The following is a 24,013-nucleotide window of genomic DNA, read 5'->3' on the forward strand; positions in this document are numbered from 1 at the left end:
CATCCAAATTGTGACTTTTATTTAATAAAAAAACATTTTTCGAACTATTTCAATATTTTGGAGGAAAATAATGCCTAGGGTGTGTCTAATCCCTCCTGGGCCCATATGCCCCCACTATAACATTAATCCCCCCCACCAGTGGCATTAGACTCCCCCAGTGGCAATATTACAATGCCCCCAGAATTTATAGATCCCTCAGTTGTACCCTCCCATCCCCAGTGCTCATAAATAGACAATGAAGAATTGCCCCCCTCCTCCACAATGGTAATAAACTCCCAGGGTAATAAACCCCCACCACCACAAACCATCCCCTACCCGTGGTAATAAATCCCCATAAACATTTACCCACATGGGCATTAACACCCCCACCCCATCAGTGCCCAAGGATACCCCTACCCCTAATGCAGAGGAGAGTGGATTTCATTGAGGAATGAGTGCAGAGATCAACGAATATTGCTCAAAGGAGAACTTCAGTTCATATCTTTGCACTTCATTTTATCTTTACTGTGGGGTTCATGTACTCTAAAATGCCATTTTGATGCACAAAAATGGCATCTGATGTCCGTGTTAAAATTTGTTATATCACTTCCTGGGGGCTGGACCAGAGCAGGAAATCAGTACTACACTTATGCAGAACTGATTTCCATTAAATTGCCAGGGGACATAGCAGGAGGGCTTGGTCACATGGGATGCCACCATGTCAGGGATAGCCCATTATGCTGTAATCACATTCCATGCGACCATGCCAGTTAAGTGGTTATACTGACTTACAGTCCCCTCAGAAACAGATCTGAACCCTGTAATAAATTCGTCAAGGTGGTGGTGTCACTATGGGCTCTATTTATTAATCTTTTTTTATTAAAATAATGTGAAAACAGGTGTTTTGAACCCTTTTCATATTTTTTCGTTTCACTGAACTGTATTAAAGGGCTTTTGGAGCAGTTTTCGTGAATAACTTTTCCAAGCCCTTTAATTCACATTTGTTTAGTAAGCAGATCGCATTTCCCATTCTTGGGAGACCAGCTGACCGGAGGAGAGAGCTTACAGGATCACCAAGGTAAGTGTCAGCTCTTAGTGGGGAAGAGAATGGGGGTCGTGGGAACATATCTTACCCCTGTTCTCGTCATGCTGGGGGCTTGCCCAACACTCAGGGAGCTCTCTCCAAGCACAGTGGATGATGTATCATCCACCATCGCTGCTGCGCTGCTCGGTGTACCATCCAAGGGGGTGAAACTAATTTAGCAGACACCTTTGCTATTTTTGTATCACTACCTTGGATGGTTTCACTCAATGTGGCCCATACCACCCTAGTGACACCACTGCTAAAAATATTCCTTTCAGATTCTGGTGACAGTGCCAGGGTACATCATACAGTTGCCGCAGAATTGTCAGATGCATATTCAAGCTGTGAAACTCCCTTTCCACAACATCCCAAAAGTGCCCTATTGGATTGATAGAGATATGTGGTTGGGGAGGCCATTGAAGTTCACTGAATTAATTGTCATGTTAGTGGAATCAGCTTGAAATATTTTGTACTTTGTGGCATTTCGCATTATCCTGCTGGAAATTCTGACTCTACCATCTGAGAGGCACAGCAGAAACAGAGATTCCCAAGGCTAGGCAACATTTTCCAATCATTAACTGCCCAATGTTGGTGAGCATTTGCCCTGTTTCCTTTTTTATAGTTGAACCCAGAGAGGTCTTCTGCTGCTGGGGACCATCCACTTCTAGGTTCGACCAATATACTGTTGTATTAGGTAGACCTGTGCACAGGTGTAGCTAATAAAGTAGCCACTGAGTATACAACAAATAGAAAGATTAGTTCCCATGGCATATATATACTCTACTGCAGTTTTAAAAACAAAATGAACCATTATGTTTTTTTTATAAAATGCAGCCAAAATTAGGCTATATATATGTGGAGTATGTGCAACATACATTGGGGGTGATTCAGATTTGTATGCTAATCGCATCACTGTTGGTTGTTTGGACACAGCAGCAGGGGTGTATTTATAATGGGGGCAGGGTATGTGTGGGGGTGGCCCCCACCACACACCTTGCACCCATATTATCCTTACTTTTTGGGAGTCCAACGTCAGCGCCGGTGTCAGTGCTGTATAAATGCCATGGCCATTTTCCCGGTGACCTGTGCATGAGCTATAGACTCTGGGCGCACTCTAGTGCCCAGAGTCTATCAATGCGGCGCAGCTCTGTGTGCTGCCAGCCGCCAAACTGAGAGGAAGGGGCCTGTGTGCAGTCTTTGTCATGAAATGCCCCTGCGCTGCATCGATGCGAAAATATGGTAATGCCACAGGAGGTGTCCGAAATAAGAAAAAATGTCCTGCCAGTATTGCAGGTACTGTGTACAAAGATGCAGCATCATATCTTCATAATAACCATCGGCCATGATGGTCACTGCTGTGGCGCAGCCGTCTGAGTAAGCCTATGCTTACTCAGAATGACTGCAGGGACATATGCATCAGAAGATGCAGACCCTGGACTTGGCACGCCTACAAACAGGGAAGTACAGCGCTGGAATGGGTATGAAATCCCGACGCCAGCAGCCCCAAGGGAGAAGATCCTCACAGGGCAGGTAAGTACACTATACCTACCCTTCTTCCCCCCCTAACCAGAGCCGTAGCTAGACTTTTTGGTGCCCTGTGCCAGAAAGGGCATTGGCGCCCCCCTCATTTTTCAAAGAGACATAATGCACCCAAAAAAGGGCCATGGCTTCATGGGGAAGGGCCAGGGGAGAGATAGGAGAGGCCAGGAGATGCTGGGGATGAAATAAGATGAAGCTACAAGCAAGAATGATAATAAACAGACATTTGGCAGGCGCAAACAGCGCCCCCTGACCTGTGGTACCCTGTGCGATGGCACCGCCCGCACTACCATAGCTACGGCCCTGCCCCTAACCCTCCCTTTGTGGTCCCTAACTCTAACCTCCCCTCTAGTGCCTAACCCTAACCTCCTCGGTGGTGCCTATACCTAACCCCCCTTACCGCACAATAAACCTAACCCTCTCGGGGGGGTGCCTAAAACTAACCTCCCCCCTTGGGGTGCCTAACCCTAACCTCGCCACACTCCCTAATCCTAACCCTCCTGTTAACAGCGACCCGGACTTTCCTCATCCAGCGTCGAGATTAAGATAGGCGTATTCGACACCTATCTTAAGTCCCTTGTCGGGTTTAGGATGTCTGTATTAAGCCCGGCTGCCTTGCGGCTGCCTGTCTCATAACTACAGCTCTACATTGCTGAATCGGGTCCATAGTTAATAAGGCTGAAAGGCACAGGTCCATTAGATTGACAATTCATAATTTCTAATTATGTTGTTGCACAGGTAGATAAAACAAAAATCCTCTGTATGACAGATGCCAAGTTAGGGATCCAGTTATTCATGGATTTATTTAGTTATTCAAATATGAGGCTGGGAAATGGGAGGTGGGCAGTGGACGTGTCCTCCCAATGTGTCTCTCCAGGCACTCCACAAAATGGACACAAGTGCCGCAACTGCACTGCCAGCCCAGCCTGGCACAAACTGCATCTACCTTAATATAGTAATGACATTGGGGCACTTAAAGGTGCATGCCTACTCTGCATTCTTGGAAAATGCCTCCACAAACTAGAATGTAGCATCATTCATTTCAGTTCATCTACAGCAGATTATTTGGAAGACACAGTTTTTCATAATTATGAATTTGATACATTTACTCCAACTTAATTTCACACAGCTATTTATCAACTCATCTATTCCCCGGTGTCCCCCCCCCCACCCATTTTGTTTGACTAAACCCTGTTTCCTGTCTACATAATACTGGACAATACTTTTGTTTTAATCCTAGATTAAGATCTTCCCCAGCCATCTAACCATCATCTCCCCTAGCACAGCTACACCCTCCAATAGGATGAGCAGCTGTGAGGTTCTGGTTTTGTTGTGGACCCGGGGTGGTAATAGGAGCAGACATTGAAGCAGGTTTATAAGTAAATGTGGAGTTTTTAATGAGTGGCTTAACAGACATGAATGTGGTAAAACAAAAAGTTTGGGTATAGCACTAAAGTGCACTTGGGAGCTGTAGTGAGGCAAATAGGAAAAAGTCCAGTTAGTGACAGGCAATGGAAAATGTCCAGGTAGTGACTGGTTAATAGAAAATGTCCAGGTAGTGGCAGACAAGGGGAACTGTCCAGGTGGTGACCTATTAATGAAGAATACAGACTGAGGAAGAAATATCCAGCAGAGTGTCAGTGGAGGCAAGGTGCAGGGTGAACAGCAGGACTCAGGTACTCAGGCAAGGGAAAGGTAATGGAGGATGCAGGGTAGTCCAGCGGGGTTGGAGCAGACAAGCAGGCAGGCAGGTAGCGTATCACAGGTAACAGGTGGAGAGCACAGGGAACTCTCTCAGCTATGCTGAGAAACACGTTGCACTGGCAATGAAGTGAGGCTCTGAACCTCTCTAAATACCAAGTGCTGTGCCGTGACTGGCCAGAGAGAGCATGTGACAAACCAGGATTGGGCGAGCAAATCACATGGCCGGAGGCAAGATGGCGGCGCCCATGCCAAACGGAACGGAAGCATTGCCAGGCCTTACCAGCCCAACGTGACAGCATGCCCGCGCAGAGCCACGCACAGCCGATGCCCCTCGCCACACACCAGCACCACCGCCAGGCGCCCCCCGCCACAGTGGCCTCACAAGTAATACGTGTTGACCACCATGCCGAGAAACCCTGGTCGTGACAGCAGATAATCTCAACTATAGACTTTATACAGTAGCTGAGAAAGAAATGGGCACAGTTCTATAAAATAAAAAAATCCTCCTTCCTACGGCAGTTTTTCAGCCTCTCATTTTACTGCCGCTGCCCTTCAAGTGTAGCAAATGGCACAGATACTGTTTTTAAAGAAATAATATATTGGATGTACTTGTCTTAATGCTACAGCCTAAGGAGCTCATTCAGGCCCGCTCGCTAGATGTAATCGCTCGTTCCCAGCGTACGCAAATCCAGCGCAGGCCCAGCAAGGCAGGAGATCATACGGTAAGGCATCAGCATGCCCACTATGTCTTGGCGTGTGATCACTTTGTGTATGCAGACGCCCACCAGCCATTCGTAAGACACCCCTTGCGCATGTCATCTCCTGGAAGTGCATGAAAACATTGGTACATCGAGCACCATCGGATGCGCTCACAGCGCTTGAGGTTGACTATCCTTGCCACAAGCACTGCGATCACTTCAGTGTAAAAAACAACCAGGTGACGTGTACTATGACGCTGCCTGTTAATTATGCACGCCTCTGAAATGGCGTTGAAGCACGCCTGCGCTCGTACCTCCACTCCCCCGTTTCTAGTGGCCTGCCCCTGTTACCACCCACAAACGGCCTCTCCTGTCACTCATTCAACTGGGCTGTCTATGCTGGGTGAGCGATCACTTCCCGATCTTTTGCAGTGGTTCGCGCACACGCATTGTGATGCATAAGCATGCGCAGATTGCAAAAATCGGCCAGCTACAAGCGATTGCATCCTAGCGAATGTGTCTGAATCAGCTCCTAAATTCCTAAACTTAGTTGTACAGATTTGTTCACATATATCTATCCTCCGTACGCTACAAGTTGTGTTACACATAACGTGTGAGCATCTTTTCATGCAACTTTTCCCTTAAAATGTCTCTTATTCGCAAAGTGATGTGAATAAAATGCATGTTGAGGGAAAAAGTTGCACGAAAAGATATTTGGGGCTACCAAGACCACGGCATGGCACGACTAGAAGGGCTGTCTAATGCGCAAGAAGGCTAGATGTATGTTTTCACACATCTGTAGAACCATCTATCATTGGTAGTGATATATAGCCTATACAACCAGCTTTTCCCAACAATATATCTTCTCAATTTGTAATATGCTGAACCTGAGCACCAGGGAGACAGAAAACTGTTCTGGTGACTGAATAACTTGAAAGCCCAATATTTATATCCACTTCCCCTAGCACCTGTCTGACCTGTACAGTGCTCATGTTGTCATATATTCTGGAGCAACTATTCGCCTGATTTCTAAACCGAATTATGATGCAGCAATGTTAACCAACTTGGCATATTTATCTGTATGAGAGATCAAGGTTAAACTTACTTGAGATCAGGATCAACCTCCTTGACTCTTTTTCTAACTGTACTGTAGCTCAACTTCCTACTTCATGTGTGGTCCGCATGTCTCCATGACCTTCAATACTGGCTCCACAGTCCCATTTGAGTATTAACTGCCTAGCTATGAATGCTTTCTCATGTCTCTGCCTACATCTATATTGGATTTAGGGGCCTATTCATCAAATGATAAATGGCCCGGTAACCAAGCAGAAATGCTAGTTTCTGCATATTTAAGTTACCGGGCCATTCATCATGAGGGGTCCGATAGGACCTCCTTGGTATTCAACAGACTCCGAAAACTGAATGTTTTCAGAGTTTGCTGCAGAGGACAAGTGCCATCTTCAGACGGCGCTTGTTCTCCCATTCTGCGAGTGTGCAGAATGGGTCCTGCTAACACGCTCGCAGACTGGCAGCAGACTGGCAGTGAATCACAGTCTGCTGCCACTTGTGTGCAGGTACTGGGCTGCGATGCCCTCCGTTTCCCGAAACAGGGGGCTGTGTCGCCGACATTGCAGGGGAGGAAAAAAGCCAGGATCTCCGTCGACTGACGGAGATTTCCTGGCCTCTTCCTCTAAACTGCAGCGGCTGGCTGCAGGACCCCATGGGTAACAGCAGCCGGACAATGTTATGCAGATTATACGATGCTGCATTGGACAATGCAGCTCGGATAAGTAATGTACAGGAGGCGTGATGCCTCCTGCTGCATTACCATATCTGCAAGGATCGCAATTGCAAAGCTGCCTGTGTGCAGCTTTGCAATTACAATCCTTGCAGAATTAGGCCCATAGTTTCCAACAAAAATGCCTTAGTCTATGAGAGTGACATACAGTAGCTTTAAGTGGGCATGGGCAAAAGGGGAGAGATCAGGAGAAGAGAGGTAAATATAAGTATAGTTAGCATAGAGGTAATGTTGGAAGCCGAAGGTGCTTAGTTAACAGGAAAAGATGTCAAGGGAGATGGTAAGTGTCCTATGATAAAGCCTTCAGTGACACCATTGAGAAGAGGAATAGGAGGGGAGGTGAAGACTGGTGTAGAATCACAGAAGGAATTGTTGGTCAAGTAGTTTCAGAGCCTGATGGAGTGGAGGGTTTGCAAGAGAAGGGGATGGTCAACAGTGAAAAATACTGTTGTTAGGTATGAGGATTACAAGAATGGAGAAATGACCTTTGTGTTTGGCTGTAAGGAATTTATTGGTGACCTTAGTAATGGCAGTTTCAGTGTGATGAAGAGACCAAAAGCTGTATTGAAGGGAGTCCAGGAGTTAGAGGAAATAAGGGACACCAGAACAGGGAAGCAGTAGGACAGGTTCAGTAGTCCTGGTGATGGGAAAAGGGAGTGGGGGTGTAGACATTTTGGTAGATGGACTCAATTTTGAAGGTAAATTGGGTAACAAAGTCAAGTGCAACAAGGGAGAAGAGAGTTAAAGGAGGTAATTGAAGCTGAGGAATATGGAGTAATGGTAGGACAAATAGGAAGAGATGAGGGTCTTGAAATAGGACTCTTTAGAGAGTGATAGAGCCGATCTTTGTAGAGGAAGTTAGCAAGAGACAGAAATTTCCTCCAGAGATGTTCAGTAGAACAAGGGCAAGCACCTATCTAAAAAATCCATTTGTCCCTCCAGAAGCAGTCAGTAAAATGAGCATCTATCTAATCTAAATCATTATGTAATAGACAGGAAAATGCAGAGACTAAAAATCATATTTATTTAGCTCCATCTATTTATGAAAAATAAACAAACATCTGACACTCACCCTTACTTGTTTCTTTTCCAGTTATCATTTACAACTGTACACAAGTTCAAGGCTTGTTTTCATTACTTTCTTTTTTATACAAAAAGTCACTTTGCTGCATGGTTATGAAAATATGATTTTAGAATCAACACTATTATATATGCATATTTATGTGTATTTGTACAATTCACACAGTACATGGTAAAAGGCTGCACGTATTAAAGACATGTCTGTGCACCTGGAAACCATTAGTATAACAGGACAGAAACAAAAAGCATGAGCTTAAGCAAACATTACAACTACTACAATAACTTTTTTTAGGTGAAATTACCATTTCCCTTATCAGAATTTAAAGACCTTTTATAATTAATTCTGAACATTTCTTTTTTGCTAGTTTAATGGTGCTCTTAGAGGTACTGAAAAGATAGCATAGCCAGCTACTACAGACTGTTCTTACTCCATGGTTATGGATTGGTGAGAAACCCTGCATTGGAGGAAATGGTTATAGATGATTGGAGAAATATGTCACGAGAGAGAAGGGGGGTGAGAGCCACACAGGATTCAGATAGTTTTAAATATAAATATAGATATAAATATAAAAAAGACCAACATGACAGTAATTTGCGTAAACCACAGGTGGTGATAATTAAGTGTTGGTGGTGCTCCCCAGAGTCAGAGGGGTACAATCAAACAGCAAAAGAGATAGAAAGCAGACTCTTGTTTGGGGGCACTACTTGTCATGTAATTTGAAAGTAAATAAAACGTAACATTTATTATAACTATTTAAAATAAGTTTGGACAAACATTAAACATATAACATATGATAGTACATAATAGGGTAAATTTTAAATCAAGATTCCCTTAAATGTGACATAATACCCTGCTGCGAATAATCAAGAGAATTTACATCTATATCTCTTATTTACAGGCTGTTGATTTATCAATACAGCCTAGCAGTAATTCACTGTTGCCAAAACAGCACACTTCCATAGATTCATGCACATTCTATAGCCATGGAGTAGAAAAGGGATACTATTCTGCAACACAGCAGTCCAAATGTAACATGTAACAAATTATTAGTCACAGTATCCAAAATTGGCTCCCTATTACAGCGCACTCCACATAGGGAATTACTGCCGCAAACTCCCGACACTACCTGCATGCACTTACACGCAGAACTTGCTACTCAGACACGGGTGAGTGGACTCTCTCCGGACCCAGTGGGAGAAAGAGCTGTACTGATAAGTCAACAGCCTGTAAATAAGAGATTTATAGGGGTATTCAATATGGGTGCGATAACATCGTTTTTTGCGTTAATATCGCACTTTTTAACGTTTTTGCATTAATATCACTTGTTTTAGTTTTACACCGTATTCAATTTCAAAGACTTATCGCAGTTTTGAAAAGTCTTTGATAAAAAACGGAGATAACTTTTCAACATTGAATAGGTGTCGAAAAAAGTGCAGAATTGGGGTATAGGGGTGCAGGCTTTAAAAAAATAGCCTGCACCCCTGAGATTGACATTTAAAAAAGAACTGTGTCAAAAAAAGTAAAAAAAAAAAATAGGGACACCCCAAAAAATGTATTTAAAAATTGGGGTGCAAAAAAAAAAATGAGAAAAAATTGTTAAACAATAGGGATATAGGTTCAGGGCTATTCTGCAAGTATGCGGCAGATGTTTTCTAGAATAGATTTATAGCGGCAGGTGCACAAATGCAGAATTTTTCAAAAATTACGTTAGGGACACCAAAATATGCTAGTACCCATTTTCATGTACCCCAAATTTGATGGGAACACTTAAAAAAATGAAAAAAATAACCTAAGTGCTCTTCTGCATCACTTCTTCAATGTCGGAAAAAAAATACCTGCTGCGGCTATTTAAATCCCCGACTTTCAATTAAAGTTTAAAACGGGGGTACCCATAGTGTTCCCCCATGTTTTTACAACTTTAGGGAGGTCTTACAATTATTTTAAGGAAAAATTCGTAACTTTACGCTAATCCAACTTCGGAGTTTCCCGTTTTCGTTAATTTTATTTTGAATACGGGGATAAGCGGGAGGGCGCACCATACCTTTACGCAGAAAAAAACTCCGATATGAAACGTTAACTTCGCCAGGGAAGTTAACCTTTCATATTGAATACCCCATAGATGTAAATTTTCTTGATTATTCGCAGCAGGGTATTATGTCACATTTAAGGGAATCTTGATTTACGATTTACCCTAAGTCAAAGCCGGATGGTTGGCTGAGACCTAAATTGTAAAAATAATATCTGCACGATGCCATTTTGAGTTGTCCACATGACGCCATCTTGCGGTGCCTACACACTACCTCCATGTACGGCACTATATTATGACTATTAGCGTTGTGCGTCTATCACTGCCCTACATTAAAAGTCCTCACAATACAATATGTACATTTATTAATACACATAATATGAACAACCCCGCAAAGCATGTACCATGGTGTACTCCACAAACACGATGCTAGCATCTTTACTTAATATCCCCACACTTACACATTGCACACTGACACTGAAGGGTACCCTAGTATTAAGGTTAATATTAGAGGTTTTGTTCGTTATCAATTATGTTGTGAAATGAATGTATTTGATATCTAAGGTTTAGTACATGATAAGCAGACCATGTTTGGTGCCCTTCTAAACCACTGTTTATTTGCAGATCTCCAGTTCCATCGGTAAGGAGATCGCAACATGCATCTGCAAGTTATGAATTATAGAGAATTAGGTGATAGAATGTACTTTGTATGTAGTGTCTATTGATTAGTTATTTGGCGGGAAAACACACAAAGAGCCATTGGAGGGCTGAACCACTACTATACAAATTGACCTATGATCTGTATCATAACAGAAGAACCAAGAGGAAGAACCAATGGGACTATGCCAACTCGTTTCTATTGTATTGCCCACTCTCTGTATGGTATATATTCAAGCGCTCTATGTCCAGTAGTTAGTCATCATATTCTTTCTTTTGATGGAGGCTTCACCTTTGATGATGGGAAATCTGGATCCAGAGCGCTTGCGTATGTATCAACTGTACCTTGTGAATGTATAATCTTTTGCGCTAATTGTATTTAGATTAGGGATGTGCAGGCTCGGTTCTACTCGGTTCCGTTCGGTTCTTTTTACCGGATCTTATTGGGTTTCAGCTGTCACGAGTTTTGGATAGCCAATAAGGTTCGGTAAAAAGAACCGAACGGAACCGAGTAGAACCGAGCCTGCACATCCCTAATTTAGATCAGGGCGTGTAACTGAATTCTTTTTAATGTGAATAATAACTTTTTTGTGCTTTGGAACCACACTCAAAGTCTGGAAAGCAATTATTTCTTGTTCGATTTGCAATGCTAAATAGCAACATTTGGGTATAAACTTTATTAGGTATTCATACCTATTATGTACTACCATATGTAATATGTTTAATGTTTGTCCGAACTTATTTTAAATAGTGATAATAAATGTTAAGTTTTACTTACTTTCAAATGACATAACAAGTAGTGCCCCCAAACAAGAGTCTGCTTTCTTTCTCTTTTGCTCTTTGATTAGATAAATATCTCAGCAATGCAAAGATTTTTAGTTCAGTTATACCCCTTTTACATCAGAGCAAAAACCTGGGTGTTTGCTGGGTCTACCCGGGTCGCAGCTCAGGGTAATAGGGTCCCTGAAAAATAACCCAGGTCAAGTGACCCATCAATCCAACCCAGGTAGCTACCAGGGTTGGACCCAGGATGGACCCGGGTAATGGTGCAGTGTAAACGGTGCAACACGGGTTATCTGACCTGGGTCATGCCTAAAATGAGCTGATTGGTGGTTGTGGAGCATTCACCTCCCACTTTTTATGACCACACAGGTTTAGCAGGGCAGACCTGAGTTCAGTGTGAACAGGGCTGACCTGGGAGTAACCCAGATCGAAGGTGCAGTGTAAATGGGTCTGACCTGGGTCTGACCAGGGTTGGAACCATGTCCAAAAACCCAGGTCGGACCTGGGTTTTTGGTGGAAAGGAGGTATTAGGATCTCACAAAAGAGTGCACAGTTGTGGTTGTTCTAGAAATAATTTTCTTTGACTTTAGATTCCATTCACTGCCCTCCATAGAGATCTACAGGATATTACGGCTTGGCAAATACATATTAATATAGTTATATATAACTACTTAAAGTTAGAAAAGCAGAGAATACCGTGCAAGCACAACCACTGAGCCTACCAGAGCTACAAGTCTTACGGAGAAAGCCAGTCCAGGGGGTAAATTTACTAATGTGATATTTTTTAGAAGTGAGTTTTAGAAGAGATGTTGCCCATAGCAACCAATCAGATTCTACTTAACTGTTAGGGCTCTGCCGGGGATCAGCGCAGCCTTACCTCCTCGCCGGTTTCCTTTGATCTCCCGGGCGGTCGGGCAGCTGGCGCGGCGGCTGAGAGGACGCTGAGCATTCTCCCCGTGCGGGCGGTCCGGTGTCTGGACTCGGGGTTCCCGGCATGGGCGCCGCCATGTCAGTCGGCCCATGTGACTGTACTTCTGGCCTGGGATAGGTGAGCGTCAGCTGATCGCTGTGCACCTATCAAAGGGTTCTGTGGGGTATATAGCCTGCTTCCACCTTTCTGCAAACTGCCTGAACAACGGTTGTCTCCTAGTCCCTAGTTGAATTCCGGTCCAGGTTCCTGGCATTCTATTTTCTCTACAGTGTGTTCCATCTCTGCCTGTGTGCCAAGACGTTACTGTGATCCCTGTGCAACAGTGAGTTACCATCTGCCTGTGTGCTAAACGTGTCTGTAGTGAACTTCTTGCAACAGTGTATTACCATCTGCCTGTGTGCTAAACGTGTCTCTAGTGAACCTTGTGCAACAGTGAATTACCATCTGCCTGTGTGCTAAAACGTGTCTCTGGTGAACCTTGTGCAACAGTGAATTACCATCTGCCTGTGTGCTAAACGTGTCTCTAGTGAACTTCATGCAACAGTGTATTACCATCTGCCTGTGTGCTAAACAAGTCTCTAGTGAACCAGGTGCAACAGTTAATTACCAGCTGCCTGTGTGCTAACGAGCCTCTAGTGAACTTCATACAACAGTGAATTACCATATCTGCCTGTGTGTTAAACGTGTCACTAGTGAACTTTGTGCTACAGTATTGCCAGACTTCTTTACGTTGTTTGTGGATCACTCCACAGTGCCTTAAACCTTAGGCATCTCTTATTAGGGCCACGGTTATTTGTGTCTCCAATTCCCACTGAGCTCGGGTACCTGGTCAAAGGACCGCGACCTGCTCACAGGGTGCAGCTAAGCCCAAATCCCGATTGGAGGGGTCACTGGCGAACACCATCCTGTAGGTTAGACTCCGCACCATTGCCCAGGTCTCGTCAACACTCGAGAGCTGTGGATGAGGAGAACATATATCCAGGCCCCTCGCCTTCGTTTCCTCCCGCAACCCGTACCCAGAGTTTCCACTCCCCCAGCGCCAAGCGTGACAGTTTGTTCAGGCCGCACAATGGAAGCCGCTGGGTCCCAAGGTACTGGGTCCCTTCAGGACCTGGCCTCTCGGATGGATAACCAGGAGGCAGCCCAACAGCAAGTGGCCCAGTACCTGCAGGAGCTCTCTAGACAGCTGGTCTCGATCCAAACTACATTGGCATCTATTCTCCCGGTTCCACCAGCTGCACCCCCTCCACCTGTTTTGCCTCAAGGGGCTTCGGGATCTAAATCTCGTCTCCAGTTGGCAACCCCGGAAAGATTTGATTGTAATCCCAGGCGGTGCCGAGGGTTTATTAACCAATGCGAGATCCAATTTCAATGTCTCCCCCAGAATTTCCCCACCTCTCGAGCAAAGGTGGCATATGTTATTTCCCTGTTGACCGGGGCTGCTCTGGACTGGGTCTCTCCCCTGTGGGAACGAGCTGACCCCATTGTGTCAAATTATGAAGGATTTGTTTCAGCATTTAAAAGGATTTTTGACGAACCAGGCCGCTCCGCTTCAGCCTCATCCGATTTGCTTCATGTGCGCCAGGGGACCCGATCTGTTGGTCAGTATGTAGTTCAGTTTCAAACCCTGGCATCTGACCTAAAGTGGAACTAGGAAGCTCTCAAGGCATCCTTCCTCCATGGACTATCAGAAAGGATGAAGGACGAGTTGGCCTCCAGAGATTTACCGGAGTCCTTTGCTGATGTCATCTCCCTCTGCATCAAGATCGACCTTCGCCATTGGGAACGCTGGGCTAGTAGAGGCAGGGGGGAACGCTTTCAGGTCCGTACTCCTCCTGTGAACCAGTCTTCTCTCTCTCCTAGTAGTGAAGAAGAACCCATGCAGGTCAATAAGTCCAAGCTTACAGTTGTAGAACGCAACAGGCGTTTCCAAAATAAATTATGTATTTATTGTGCTGCTCCCGACCACATTTTGAAGAATTGTCCTCTGCTTGCGGGAAATGCGAGACCCTGACTGAAGTAGGGAGCATTCAGTTAGGGGTTATGTCCAAGTCATCCCAAATAACAGACAGTCTTCTACCAGTGTCACTTTCCCATGGGTCCAGGACAAAGAGGGTTAAAGCTCTAATTGATTCCGGAGCAGCAGGCAATTTCATTTCAGATACTCTCGTTCGGACTCTAGGTATTCCTGTCATTCCATTACCCAATAAACTAGTACTCTCCGGCTTAGATGGTAAAACAGTGCTAGGAGAATCTCTTTCTTCTCTCTCCCATCCAGTATCCATCAAGATTGGATGTCTTCATCAGGAATGGCTGGAATTATTTGTGTTACCTAAATCTCCCTATGAGCTGGTGTTGGGGCTACCCTGGTTAAAAAAGCACAACCCTGTGTTCAATTGGAATAAGATGCAAATTTTGTCCTGGGGATCAAGTTGTTTACAGAAGTGTTTGACCAAGGTGGTTCCTTTGCGTAAGTTAACCACAGTTACCTGTCCATCTGAGATGTTCTCTCCACCCTCTATCTGTGTGGGTCCCTCTCAGTCCAATTTACCAGAACCCTACCAGGATTTCGCTGATGTATTCTGCGAACAAGCGGCAGATAAACTCCCTCCGCATCGACCATGGGATTGTGCTATTGACCTGCTTCCGGGGAAGACCCCTCCTCGTGGCCGTGTTTATCCATTATCTGTTCCTGAGACTACCGCTATGGCAGAGTACATTAAGGACAACCTTGCTAAAGGATTTATCCGGCCATCATCCGCTCCTGCTGGAGCAGGGTTCTTCTTTGTAGGAAAAAAGGACGGAGGGTTCCGCCCTTGTATAGATTATCGGGGCCTAAACCAAATTACGATAAAGAATCGGTATCCACTACCCTTGATTTCCGAACTTTTCGACAAGGTCCGAGGAGCTCAGTTTTTCACCAAACTAGACTTGCGCGGGGCCTACAATTTAATTCGAATAAAGGCAGGGGATGAGTGGAAAACCGCTTTTAATACTAGGGATGGACACTTCGAGTACCTGGTAATGCCTTTTGGACTCTGTAACGCGCCAGCTGTATTTCAAGGCTACGTCAACGAGATTTTTCGGGACATTCTCTATAAATTTGTGGTAGTTTATCTCGATGATATTTAAATTTTTTCTACAAACTTACAAGACCATCATCGGCATGTACTAGAAGTGTTGTCTCGTCTCCGAAATCATCGTCTCTTTGGAAAGTTGTCAAAATGCCTCTTTAATCAGACCTCGGTACCCTTCCTGGGGCATATAATCTCTGGAAAAATTCTTCAAATGGACCCTGATAAACTGAAAGCTATTGCCGATTGGCCTCAGCCTACTTCGTTGAAAGCTACTCAACGTTTCTTGGGTTTTGCAAATTATTATAGGAGGTTCATTCCACATTTCTCCACATTGGTCTCTCCTATCACTTCTCTCACAAGGAAGGGAGCCAGCCCATCCTCTTGGCCTGATCCAGCAATACAAACTTTTAAAAAATTAAAAATTGCATTTTCCACAGCCCCAATTCTCCGCCAGCCTCAGCTGGATCAACCATTTACGGTAGAAGTGGACGCATCCTCTGTTGGAATTGGGGCCGTATTGTCTCAGATTGCTGAAGATGGGAAGATCCACCCCTGCGGATTCTTCTCCCGGAAATTCTCTCCCGCAGAGAAAAATTATATTATTGGAGATCAGGAACTATTAGCTATACGCTTGGCACTAGAGGAATGGCGTTATCTTCTGGAAGGAGCTAGATTTCCAATTACGGTCATTACAGACCATAAGAACCTAACTTATCTACAAACTGCTCATAGATTGAATGCCAGGCAGGCCCGATGGTCTCTTTTTTTTCCAGGTTCAATCTAAGGCTTCAATTTCGCCCAGGCATTTTAAACAAAAAAGCGGATGCTCTCTCCCGTTCTTTTATGACTATGGTAGAGGAAGAGGACCATCCGCAGATACGTCCAATTCTTGATCCAATTGTTTTCGCTCCTACACAGATATCCTCTCCGCCTCCGGGAAAAATTTTTGTTATTCCCAGTTTACGTAAAAAACTGTTGACATGGGCTCACGCTTCGTTATTTGCTGGTCATACAAGAATCACTAAAACTTACCAATTCCTACTACGTTCCTACTGGTGGCCCACCATGAAGGGAGATGTCAGAGAATTTGTCCTGTCCTGTATTAAATGTGCGCAGCATAAGACACCTCGCAGGAGGGTGATGGGTCCATTACGCCCATTACCGGTTCCAGTTGCCCCATGGACTCATATCTCTATGGACTTCATTTCCGAGCTACCTCAATGAAAGGGACACAATACGGTATGGGTGGTCGTGGATCGCTTCTCAAAAATGGCACATTTTGTTCCTCTGGTTGGTCTTCCATCGGCTCCTCAATTGGCTGAAATATTCATCCGGGATATCTTCAGATTACACGGTCTCCCTAAGGAGATAATCTCTGATCGTGGGGTCCAATTCGTGGCAAAATTTTGGAGAGCCCTGTGCAATACATGTGGAGTTAAATTAAAATTTTCCTCAGCATACCACCCTCAGACGAATGGTCAAACCGAAAGGGTTAATCAAGAACTTGAGACCTTCATCAGGCTTTTTGTATCATCTTCTCAGGATGATTGGGTGGACCTTCTACCATGGGCAGAATTTTCTCACAATTTTAAGTATAATTCGTCATCCAAGTCCACACCCTTCTTCACTGTCTTCGGTAGACATCCCCGAGTCCCTGACTTCGAACACCTTCCAGTGGTAGAAGTTCCGGCAGCAGTCAAGGAGATTGAGTCATTTTCAACCCTGTGGAATAAGATTCACCATTCCTTGGTACAATCCTCAAAGAATTACAAGAGATTTGCCGATAGGAAACGTTTGGCTGTTCCCTTTTTAAAAGTTGGGGATAGGGTTTGGTTATCTTCCAAGAACATTCGTTTGAAGGTACCCACGATGAAACTTGCTCCACGCTTTATTGGCCCCTATCGCATCATTAAGATAATCAATCCAGTAGTGTATAAGTTGGAACTTCCTCCACAAATGAAAATCTGCAATACATTCTATATTTCTCTTTTACGTCCTCTGGTGCTCAATTGATTTCAAATTGTTCCTCCCAAATTGCCTCAAGTACAGACTTTACAGGGTACGGAGTTTGAAGTGGAGAAGATCTTGGATTCACGCCTTAAGTTTAATACTCTTCAATACCTCATCGATTGGAGGGGCTATGGTCCTGAAGAAAGGGCTTGGGTCAAGGCTTCCGATGTGCATGCTCCACGGTTGGTCCGAGACTTCCATAGGAAATTTCCAAATAAGCCTATGGGGTGTTCGGTGCCCACCCTGAAAGGGGGGGGGGTACTGTCAGGGCTCTGCCGGGGATCAGTGCAGCCTTACCTCCTCGCCGGCTTCCTTTGATCTCCCGGGCAGTCGGGCAGCTGGCGCGGCAGCTGAGAGGATGCTGAGCATTCTCCCCATGCGTAGGGGACTGCGGGCGGTCCGGTGTCTGGACTCGGGGTTCCCGGCATGGGCGCCGCCATGTCAGTCGGCCCATGTGACTGTACTTCTGGCCTGGGATAGGTGAGCGTCAGCTGATTGCTGTGCACCTATCAAAGGGTTCTGTGGGGTATATAGCCTGCTTCCACCTTTCTGCAAACTGCCTGAACAACGGTTGTCTCCTAGTCCCTAGTTGAATTCCGGTCCAGGTTCCTGGCATTCTATTTTCTCTACAGTGTGTTCCATCTCTGCCTGTGTGCCAAGACGTTACTGTGATCCCTGTGCAACAGTGAGTTACCATCTGCCTGTGTGCTAAACGTGTCTGTAGTGAACTTCTTGCAACAGTGTATTACCATCTGCCTGTGTGCTAAAACGTGTCTCTGGTGAACCTTGTGCAACAGTGAATTACCATCTGCCTGTGTGCTAAACGTGTCTCTAGTGAACTTCATGCAACAGTGTATTACCATCTGCCTGTGTGCTAAACAAGTCTCTAGTGAACCAGGTGCAACAGTTAATTACCAGCTGCCTGTGTGCTAACGAGCCTCTAGTGAACTTCATACAACAGTGAATTACCATATCTGCCTGTGTGTTAAACGTGTCACTAGTGAACTTTGTGCTACAGTATTGCCAGACTTCTTTACGTTGTTTGTGGATCACTCCACAGTGCCTTAAACCTTAGGCATCTCTTAATAGGGCCACGGTTATTTGTGTCTCCAATTCCCACTGAGCTCGGGTACCTGGTCAAAGGACCGCGACCTGCTCACAGGGTGCAGCTAAGCCCAAATCCCGATTGGAGGGGTCACTGCCGAACACCATCCTGTAGGTTAGACTCCGCACCATTGCCCAGGTCTCGTCAACACTCGAGAGCTGTGGATGAGGAGAACATATATCCAGGCCCCTCGCCTTCGTTTCCTCCCGCAACCCGGACCCAGAGTTTCCACTCCCCCAGCGCCAAGCGTGACATTAACATTTAACTAGCATCTTCTAGAAGATAATAGCTAGAATCTGATTGGTTGCTATGGGCAACATTTCTTCTAAAACTCACTTCTAAAAACTCTCACTTTAGTAAATTTACCCCCAGGCCTGAGGTTCAAGGAACGTACGGTGTTGTTCCAGTTGTCTGCAGATTGTCCTGTATCCTTTTCATTGTTGCAGGTTTCTTCCTATGGGTTTCATGTAAATTTCACTAACAACAAATGTTACTTTAGTTTGAAGAAGCACCAAATTATCTGCAGTATCAGTCAGGGGATAGCTACCCCTCACCTCCCTTATGGTATGGGCTGTTAGTAAGAATCTAACCAATATAAGATGTTCTCTAAAGGGAAATGGAAATAGGTGGAAACTTCTTTAAGATCAAACACATCTTGTGTCTCATGGCCACCTTATATAAATATGTAAGTTTAATCAGACTCAAATTAAGGGTCTGAGATTTATTTTTGTTATTTATAGCCCATATCACCCTACTTTCATCTTAAATTACGCTGAAATAACTAATCAATTCTCTTGTTATAACACAATTTCTGTAAGAAATTGGTTTCTTTTTAAGCTATTTAGTGGCCAATAAAGATAAAATGTAATATTAATATTTATATGTGGATATTGATCATTTATTTAATTGCACTGGCAGTGGTTTTCTGTCACAGCATTGCTGATGAAAAAATATGAACTGGGCTGTGAAAATTGCTCAAACACATTGTAATTTTTCAGTTCACAAATATATCTAGTAGCAGCAAAATAATATTGGATGGAGAGGGATGCACAGTGCTGAATCTGACCTTTTCAGGCTACGCTAATTGCTCACACATTCCCAGCAAGGGAGTTGAATATTTGCCATGATTTGGCTCTGCAATGTGTTCTCTGCTCCCCTGAAGCCCTGGATAACTTTTCACAGACTTATGTAGGTAATAGATCAGATTTTTTTTTACTATGCCGCTGTTTAGGTGTTCCAGTCTCCATAACGAAATTGATACATTTGCCAAAATTAGTGAACTTTGCAAAATAAGATGACTTTTAGAATGCCTGATCAACTCAATCTAATCTGAGGAATTTCAGATTGCTAAAAGATGCTAAGGAAAATTACAGTTTCTCATCTAGATATGTCATACTGTAGTTAAGGCCCCCATACATCAGCAATCTGAAAACCACAATTGAACAATTTGAAGATTTAATGCCCGATTTTAGGATTTCCCAATTTAGTAATCTGAACCTATAGATTACAGGTCTTTTTCAGTGATTTGCAGATCATTTTCAGCAAACACAGATCTGCCAATCTTGAAAGGCCCATCATTTTACTAGTAACGGTCTGCAAATCTGCTGATCATCTCCATACACTAGCAATCTACTGTACAGCCCCAATCGATCTGTGAAATCCAACATGTTGGACAATCTGATTTAACAATTATAATCAATTTTTGGTTGCAATCTGCGAGCCCATACATTGCAGGTTTTTATGTACAATCAATTGCAAATTGCAGAATTGCCACAATCGATTGCTGATGTATGGTGGCCTTTAGGGTGTCTTGAGGACTGAGGGCCTAATTCACTGCGGATCACTATTGCGATGTGAAAATATGCTAATGACTGCAACTGCTCATCTGACATAGAGCACCTACTACCGCTTTCGTACATCTGTAAGACCTCGCAACCCTCGTATACATTGGTAACGTCGACCCTCACGCAGAATTACAGCAGGTCTGATCTGTCTCAGAAATTGCAACTGACGTCGCATGCAGTGAGTACTCAAGCTGCGCATGTCATTGCAGTGGTTAGTTTATGCACACCTAGAAAACGGCGTTCAAATGGACAAGCACACCTGCATTTCTCCAACCAGTCTCTCATCACTACACTCAAACACTGATGTCCCGTCCCTTGATCAGCGAAGGATTTGTGTCTGCGTACGTGATTGCACTGCCATCGCAATGCTAACTCTCGCACGCGCACAGCATACGCATGCGCAGTACCATCGGCTGATCTGCGCATGCTGTTGCAATTGCGATCCATGATGAATCATGCCCTGAGTTTGGGAACCTCTGCCCTAGCATCTTAGCTGCTGCTCTGCAAAGCAGAGCAACAGTGGAGCAAGACCTCCAAACCTTCCCGCCCCCAGTGCACTGCAGCCCAGAGGTGGCACAGCGGGACAGTGCCAGAAAAGCTGGATTTTCAACTCCACATCATAGCGTTCCTCTTTCTACAATATTCTTCTTTTGTTGGTCCACCATAATCTGAACAATCATAATGTCTCAGCATTCTGTAAGTATCAGACTCTCAATCTTGACACGTGGTTCAATCTCTGTCTTTAGAATTTGCACCTTGTGTAAAGAAGCACTCCATTCCTACTGCTATTCACTAGGCTTAATAGTTTTTTCAGAGACAATATCACACTATTGTGTTTTTATATGTTTTATTTATATGTGATTGGAGAAACGGATAAGAAGCTACTCATTAGAGGGCTATGCTGATAAGTATTTTGGACTATATAACTGTTTGAACATTGGTTTTAAGCGCATGTTTTTGTCACTTATTATTTTTTAGATGGAATGCGTCAACCAGGATCTCAAAAATTTCCTTAGATTTTTACATTTCCTCTTCTCAGTATAACTGGTCTAAGCATCTCCCCTGGACAGAATTTACTCACAGCAATCACTACTACAAGGTTCTCCAATACACTAGTATGCTTAGCTAGCCCAAGGGGGCCTAACCCGAATCTCAACCCTCCTAGTGTTGTGACAATATGCAATGAAAGCTGAACATTGTTGCTAGCAATTTAATTGTGTAGTAGTTCATTAAAAATGAAGAGTGAAATTGTTTCCCCCTTGTTAAAAACCTGGCCTAGCAAGTGAGGAGAGATGGATCAGTATATATTAGATGTTATGTATGAACTATCTGCTGGTAGGAGCAACATACTGTAGCTGTGTACTCTGGGACCACTAGATGCTTGGCAAGTGGCACTATCTAATTACAATTTTTCCAAGTCGTGAACCAGAAAGTCAGAAAAACATCTGAACCATATGTTATAAGTTCAACTACTTGAGTTATTCATGAATAACAGGTTTGCCTGGTGGTAGGGAAACAGATTTGTGCTGCAGTGATAGTATTGTACTTTGAGATTACAATATACTTGGCAAGTGGCAGCATCCAATGAACTATTTTTTTAAAGTCATGTTCTAGAGAGTCAGAGAAAATAGTATTGCTTGAATTCGTCAATATATGAGAAGTGTAACTGAAAACTGTAGTTCCAACCCTCACCCAGCAAACGTATGCTGGGCCAATTAGGTATGTGACACCCTGGTGGACTTGTGACTAGCTTGTGCGTTACTGTAGGTAAGGACACTCTTGAATGGATAAATTATTTGACTCCCCAGAATCAGTTAAAATTGTAAACATAAAACTACTATCAACTGAGCTAATAATATCCAAATCTCAGTTGACAAATTTTTAGTCTAATTTACAGGAAAACTTTGTTGTTCAATAGGTGTATGCATGCAGGGCATTCTCTAGATGGAAATAAGGGTTTGCAACTCCCAAAATATAACAAACAAGCTCTAGAGCAGCATGCACCGATGCGGCACCAGCTACCGTGATCAGAATGAGTTTCTGCATATGGGCAAAAGCTCATTCAGAACTATAAGTAAATGGCCAAGGGAGGGCTGCTGCACTCGCAGCAGCTCTTCCGATGGGACTTTGTGAAGCTCGGAATACTGTCACACCTCATGGCTTCCGCATCCAGCAATCATCACACACAGCTGCAGCCTGCCAGCCCAAGCTGGGAAAAGCTGGTCCACCACCTGTGGCTTGCTGCTCCTCAAAACTGGCAGCTCTGCAGGCTGCGCTCATGTAAAGTAGGTCTGTAACTGTGGGAGAGGGCCAGGTGCTGTGGTGCTCCCTACTTAGAGAGGGGTGCTCTACTGGGAGAGGGGTGCTGGGTGAGGGCGGGTGATGATATCGTGCTGTGCTGGGAGAGGGGGTTGCTGTGCTGGGTGAGGGGTGTGCTGGGTGAGGGGGAGTGCTGTACTGGGATAGGGGTGCCAGGTGAGGTTTGAGATGCTACCGTGCTGTGCTGGGAAAGGGGGATTCTGTGCTTCGTGAAGGCTGGGGTGATGGGTGCTGTGCTGGGAGAGGGGTGATGAGTGCTATGATCTGTGCTGTGCTGTGAGAGGAGTGCTGGGCTGGGTGAGGGCTGGGGTGTTGGGTGAGGGGTGTTGTGCTGAGTGAGGGGAGGTGCTGTGCTGGGATAGATGTGCTGACACTGTGCTGTGGTGTGAGAGGAGAAGAGAATGCTGTGCTGGGTGGTGGCCAGGGTGTTGGGTGCTGAGAGTGGGGTGCTGGGTGAGGGTGGGTGCTGATATCATGCTATGCTGGGAGAGGGGGGTGCTGTGCTGGGTGAGGGGTGTGCTGGGTGAGAGGATGGGTGCCGTGCTGGGATAGGAGTGCTGGGTGAGGTGAGGGATGCTACCATGCTGTTTTGGGAAAGGGGGTTTCTGTGCTGGGTGAGGGCCGGGGTGATGGGTGCTGTGTTGGGAGAGGAGTGCTGGGCTGGGTGAGGGCTGGAGTATTGGGTGAGGATGTTATGCTGTGCTGGGATAGGAGTGCTGACACTGTGCTGTGGTGGGAGAGGTGAATGATGTGCTGGGTGTTGGCCAGGTTGTTGGGTGCTGTGATCTGTGCTATGCTGGGAGAGGGATGATGAGTGCTGTGATCTGTGCTGTGCTGGGAGATGAGTGCTGGGGTTTTGGTGTTATGCTGGGTGAGGGGGGGTGCTGTGCTGGGATAGAAGTGCTGACACTGTGTTGTGGTGGGAAAGGAGAATGCTGTGCTGGGTGTTAGCCAGGGTGTTGGGTGCTGTGATCTGTGCTATGCTGGGAGAGGGGTGCTGGGTTTGGAGAGGGGTAATGGGTGGTGTGCTGTTTTGGGTGATGAGTGCTGTGATCTGTGCTGTTCTGGGAGAGGGGTGCTAGCTAAGGGGTGTTGGGTGCTGTGATCTGTGCTGGGAGAGTGGTGCTGTGCTGAGAGAGGGGTGAAGAGTGCTGGGTGAAGGGTGCTGTCCTGGAAGAGGGGTGATGGGTGCAGTGATCTGTGCTCTGGTGGGAGAGTGTTGCTGTGCTGGGAAAGGGGTGAGGGGTGCTGTGCTGTTATCTGTGCTGGGAGAGGGTGAGAGGTGCTGTGATAGGTGCTGGGCTGTAATCTGTGCTTGGAGAGGAGAGCTGGGAGCACAGCATAATAGTGAGACCATGCCCCTTCTGTGAGACCACAA

The 24,013-nt window shown here is 45.0% G+C and overlaps 1 protein-coding gene across 2 annotated transcripts in view; it reads right to left on the reverse strand.

Annotated features, from left to right (window-relative positions):
• The window catches only part of LOC148539116 (formin-I-like), a 275,411-nt gene that overhangs the window by 96,468 nt on the left and 154,930 nt on the right, over positions 1–24,013 (reverse strand). The window lies entirely within an intron of this gene.

This window comes from Taudactylus pleione, unplaced genomic scaffold (genome assembly GCF_031769625.1).
Source record: "Taudactylus pleione unplaced genomic scaffold, aTauple2 ptg000029l, whole genome shotgun sequence".
Lineage (NCBI taxonomy): Eukaryota > Metazoa > Chordata > Amphibia > Anura > Myobatrachidae > Taudactylus > Taudactylus pleione.